The sequence below is a fragment of the Mus musculus genome, chromosome 15, assembly GCF_000001635.26.
Source record: "Mus musculus strain C57BL/6J chromosome 15, GRCm38.p6 C57BL/6J".
Taxonomy (NCBI): domain Eukaryota; kingdom Metazoa; phylum Chordata; class Mammalia; order Rodentia; family Muridae; genus Mus; species Mus musculus.
In genome coordinates this window covers 66,864,455-66,870,454 of record NC_000081.6, presented here as the reverse complement: position 1 = coordinate 66,870,454, position 6,000 = coordinate 66,864,455, and positions in this window count along the sequence as shown.

The window sequence follows — 6,000 nt, the reverse complement described above, 5'->3', positions numbered from 1 at the left end:
GGCTTATGGTTGCTGAGTCTCTCACAGCAGACCATCTTTCTTCCCCTTGCATAGATTATACACATATGTCAGGATGGGCCCACAGCAGAAGACTCTAGCCCTTGTTTACAAAGGTATCAGACTACCAACAAATAGTAGTTGTAGCTCCAACTCCAAAATTTGACATACTTCATAACCCAAGGTAAATTCAGACTGTCCAGTCATAGATGGAATCTTTTGCCTTTATGCATATATTTTAAAATAGTATTTTAAATAAAATTTGATTAAGCCTCAACTAAAAAATGAGGGTAAAGACCCCATATCAAATACTCTGAGGAATGAAACAAAAAGCCAGATATGGTATTGCACACCTGTAATTTTGCAATTGGGAAGCAGAGACAAGAGGATGGTCACTTCAAAACCAGCCTAAGACACAGAGTAAGTTTCAGGTCAGCCTAGGTTACATAATGAGACCGTGTCTCCTCTCATGGCACATCTGGGATTTGATGCCCACTGGCATCAGAGAATCTGTGAGAATGTAGACAATTGAATGATTCAGGGTGTAGCCCTAGAATGTTTGGGAAATGAAGTAATCCAGGCATTTGAAAAGGCTGATTAATTAATATTGTAAGGTTTACCATCTGTTGGCTGCTACTTCACACACAGAAAGGCCAAGAAACAAAACAAAGCAGTGGAGAAATACTCAAAGCTTGATGGCATTATGGGTGAGTTTTTTCATTCTGGTTTGTATTTCAATAAGTTTTCTGTAACAAACCTTTATTTCTATAATCACAAAAATAAAATAAGCATTGTTTAGTTTCTTCAGATGAGCACTTGTATATCCTAGAACATTCAATATTCCAAGCATTTAACCAGATGACTAAATTCTGAGTCTCATCGCTCTTGGCCATGGGCCATGTGATGGGGGTTAGGAAAGGGCTGCACCCAGATCATTAAGTCAAACCTGCTATTAGCATCCTTCATGGAACTGAAGCCAGAAAAAATGGGACCGTTTCTTATAATCCAGCATCTTGGCTTTGTCTCCTAAATGGGCCTTAATCTTGTTATCGCTCCCCTTCCTATTGCCATTGTTGTGGCCTGAGCCTTCTCTGCTCTGTCAGGAAATCAGAGGTGATTTGTTAACTAGTCACCATTCAGTGCACCCCTCCTGTGACCTGTGACCAGCAGCTTGAGTGGTGTTTCACCTATAGTACCATTTTTTCCCCAAAATATTAAACTGTACCTCGTAACTCCATCATTTGAACATGCCACTGTCTTCATGATGGCCTGATGATAGCGCCTTCTGGAAGGCACCTGACCTCGTTGCTGCTGTGCTGAGGTGAATGTGAGTTCTTTACCTATGCAGTTGCTCCCTTTCCCTTCAGTTCTTTTGGAAGCAGCTGGCTCTGCAGAACAGAGGGAAAACATCATGAAGCACACCCTGTAGGTCAACCACCAGGATGTCTGCACGCTACCTTTTAGACTAAATGAGGGCAGATGTACAGGATCAAATGGGCTCCTTACTTCCCAAGGACGCAGGAATAGCAGAGACCAGACTTGACCCTGAATGAGTCTGGTAAAGTTTGTTCTTTCAGATGCCTCTTCTGGCTCCTGACATCACCTGCAGTGAGGTTTCATGGGTATGAGGCAACCTGCCACACCTCCTTTTACACAAGCCAGAGTCCCATCCTCACAGCATTAAATGCCTTAGCCATGGACTAAACCAGGTGGGTGGCAAGCCCACACTTTCCATTATATTACCCAACTGAGAGTTCTTGGTCTGTACTCCCACCCATGATGTCAAGTTTTGAAAAGAGGTGACACGAACGGGACATTGAGTGACCCATCATTTTCCAGTGAATTTCCTGCTGTTCACATGCTGGGGTGGAGATGGGGACTGCTGCTTTTCCTGGAAGCTCCAGAGCCTCCCTCTCAGCACCACAGTGCATCTTCCATTCAGACCTTCTGGGGTTCAGGAAGAGAGGGGAGTCAGGTAGAAGAGAGAGATCCTGAAATCCACAGAGCAAAAAGAGATTCATCTTCTCCCCTCCACTCTCACCAGCAATCCAGTGGGGGAGGGGGCAGGATTTCAGAAACTCCTCAAGTGACTGGAAGCAAAGGACATCATTCTGTTTGCCCAGTGTTTCCACAAGGAGCTGCTTACTTTTTCCTTTCTGGTTTTAAATTGATGAGCTGCCACTCAGACATGAGTCCCCACCAGGATGTGAGCCTGGGACCACGTGTGCCACACATACTGACCCAGGCACGTGCTCCCCAAACACCACAGGCTGTGTGAAGTTCCACTGGATGCATCTATCCTCCACCTCATCCGGAGTGACACACAAGTTGTCCATGTCTGAGTTTTTCCACGTGAAACCTTGGGGTAAGATTCACATTTTGGGGAAGTGTGTGGGAAAACCATGCGGACATCCCACATCGGGGATTAGAGTAATCTGGATGGTGAGTGTGATTGTGGACTTGTTGAGATTTGTAATCAGAGTGGAAAGAAATCTCTGGGCATGTGAGCACTTATCTAGATTAAGTTAACCGAGCGTGAAAACTCACCCTAAATGTAATCCATACCATGAGCTGAATAGTAGGGGAAAGGAGCTGAGGACAAGCATTCGGTACTCTGTTTCCTGACTGTGAGCACAGTGGGACTAAGCTACTTCACTCTCCTGATGCTGTGCCTTCTACACCATGATAGAACGCATCCGCAGAAACCAAAAACCTTGAACCAAATATACCTTCCCTTCCTTAAACTGCTTTTGTCTGAATTTTTTTTTTTTTTTTTTCAGGAGTGACACAGTAGCTTGTATTAGGGGATCTGCTTTTGTCTGAATTTTTTTTCAGGAATGAGACAGTAACTTGTATTGGGGATCTGGGAAAACCCTCCAGGGTTATCTAAGAATGTTGTCAACCACAGGTATCTGAGACCTCTCCCCCTGGGAGATCTGGGAGAAGGCACAGACCATGACTCAGAATCATAGCATGTGGGCCAGGGAGAAGATGGAGACTCTGACCAGCAGGCTCAATACTTTGTCCTGGTGGAGGACTGCTTCATCAGGGTCATTGTTAAACCATATGTAGTATCCATGTTGGTTTCTGTAATGATCGGGGCCACGAAACACCAGAACAAGACTTTCATACTAGTATGAACTTTTCTTTCTCTTCAATTGGCCTCACCTACAAAATTGGAAGTCACAAGACCCTTCCTTGTCTCAAATCTCAAGTCTTTCCTTTTCCCATCTCTCCAGCTTACTGTGCCCCAGCCATTTGGTTGTTTCTGAGTTCTCAGACACAACAAGTACCCTCCTGCCCTGGGGACTTTGTTTCTGCTGTGTTCTGCATTGTGTTAGTCAGACTTATGTCTCTATGATGAAAGCCTGACATGAAAATGTCAAGGAGCTGATTTGGGTTCATGTTTTCAGGGTTGTAGTTTATGGCTGACTGTATCAACTATTGTGGGCCTGTGATAAGGCAAACACCATGGTGGTGGGGCCACACTCCTTAACTCATGGCAGCCAGCAAAGAGAGACAGGCAGAAAGGAGGCAAGGACGATATACTCTGTCCTAGGTAGGATTTCTATTGCTGCAATGAAATACCATGACCAAAAGAAACTCAGGGAGGTTTATTTGGCTTACACTTTCAGATCGTAGTCCCTCACTGGGGAAGTCAGGACAGGAACTCAAGCAGTGTTGGAACTGGAATTAGGAGTGAATGCAGAGGCCCTGAAGAAGTGCTGCTTACTGGCTTGCTTCTCATGGCTTGCTTAGCCTGCTTTCTTATAGAACCCAGGATCACCAGCCCAGGATGGCCCCACATACAGTGGGCTGGGCCCTCTCCCATGTATCACTAATTTTTAAAAATGCCCTTCACCGGGCGTGGTGGTGCACACCTTTAATCCCAGCACTTGGGAGGCAGAGGCAGGTGGATTTCTGAGTTCGAGGCCAGCCTGGTCTACAAAGTGAGTTCCAGGACAGCCAGGGCTACACAAATAAACCCTGTCTCAAAAACAAAAAACAACAGCAAAAAAAAAAATGCCCTTCAAGCTTGCTTACAAACAATCTTATGAACCCATTTTCTCAATTGAGGTTCCTTCCTTTCAAAGGACTCTAGTTTGTGTCAAGTTGACACACAAAAACCTATCCAGCACATTCCCAGCCATATTATCAGGAACCTACTTCCTCTAACTAAACTACACGTCCACTAGCTCCCCACAATGGGTCTATCCCTGGATTAAACCGTGGATGAAGTCCGAGGCTTTGTGACCCAACTACTTCTGAATATCAGGACCACGGGAGTCTGAGGGTGAGGTGCTTCCTATCCAAACACCATCCATATAAACACATGCATGGCCCACACCCTCAGTACCTTTCAGCCATTAGTCTTTATCACTGGTCCTCCAAGGCACTTCCCTGCTGGTTGATAGCCCATTTCCACTTCCTGTTTTTGTTTTTGTTTTAATTCTTCACAGTACTTGGAACCACTTACAGTAAGCTTTCTGTCCTTCTCTTATAAATTTCTGTATCCACTTATTAATTTTGCCCCATCAACTCTAAATAGAGAAGAACACTGTGAGAATGTTTCATTTGCCTGTTGCTATACTCTAAAGTAATGTCTGGCAGTAACATTTGTGTGTGTGTGTGTGTGTGTGTGTGTGTGTGTGTGTGTGTGTGTGAGTGTGTGTGTGTGTGTGTGTGTGTGTGAGTGTGTGTGTGTTATCCTTTGTGTGAGTTTATGTATGTACAAGAGCCCACAGCAGCCAGAAGGGGGCAGTGGATCTCCTGAACCAGAGCTTGAGGTGAATGTAAGCCATCCTGTAAGTGCAGGGAACGAAACCTACCTCGTTCTCTGCAACAGCGGTAACTGCTGAATGTCTTTCCGACCCAAACAGTTCCACTTTTATTTCAACAATTTACACTATCTATCCAAACATTTGTTTCCTGATTTGGAAAATAAGAGGAGAAGTAGAGCATCCTTCTTCTGAGAGAGAGAAGGGATAAAATATATTGATCACTCAGTGCCTCCTGCACAATGTGTCTTTTGAGTAAAAAAAAAAAATACACTTTTAAAAAAGTTTCAGTTTCAACTTCATTGGTGGCTTCATTGACGTCTTAGTAGAAAATCGAAACAGCCCATGGAAACAGATGTAAGAAAACAAACAAAGAGAGGATGTAAAGTGTATGTAAAGAATTAGCGAAGTTTCATAAACGTACATACACCCACACAAGGAGACAAAAGGCCAGGAGAACATATGTTACAATATTTACAGTGCTTATTTGACAGCAGTCTGGTGGGTCTATATTTTGTATTCATACTCTCTTTATGCTTAACACTTCCCATACGGAACTATCTGACTTTTACAGTTAAAAAAAAAAAAAAAAAGCAATGAGCATGTTTAAAGAAAACATAAGGCCCTTCAATAATATATGGTTGTGATACTGTTGTCCTCAAGCCAGCCTTGAAGGCTTATGGGTCACATCTCAATTTTCCCGAGTCCAAGAAACTACTGTTTCTAACACACCCAGACTACCTCCTCCAGGGCTCCCACTCCTACCCAATGGTAGCCACTACTCACATGGAGGAAAAGCCTTCTTCCTCAGCAACTTCCTGCAATCCCCCAGAATCCCACTGAGGAGTGCAGTATATAGAACATAAAAGCCTCTTGGGTATACTCCAAATTGAGCAAGTTCTAACTCATTTTCTTATAACATCCCAGAGAAGAATGGTGGTTCAGGATAGAGAGCCGGCTTGCAGCCCATTTCTTCCTTTGCCCACCCTGAGAGAGTCCAGCACACGTGGTCCTCTCTTGCTATCCCAACACATGAAGGTCAGTTGCTAGAAGACATGATGCCACCAGGTTCTGTCACTGGTGAAGGATGGGGGATAGGGACATAAGGAATTCATGGGCTTCACACCTGTGACCCTGATAGGATCTAGAATCATCTAGAAGACAGACATGTGGCAGGCCTGTACAACAGAGGTGCTCAGCCTGAAGGCTTATATCCCTTTGGGGG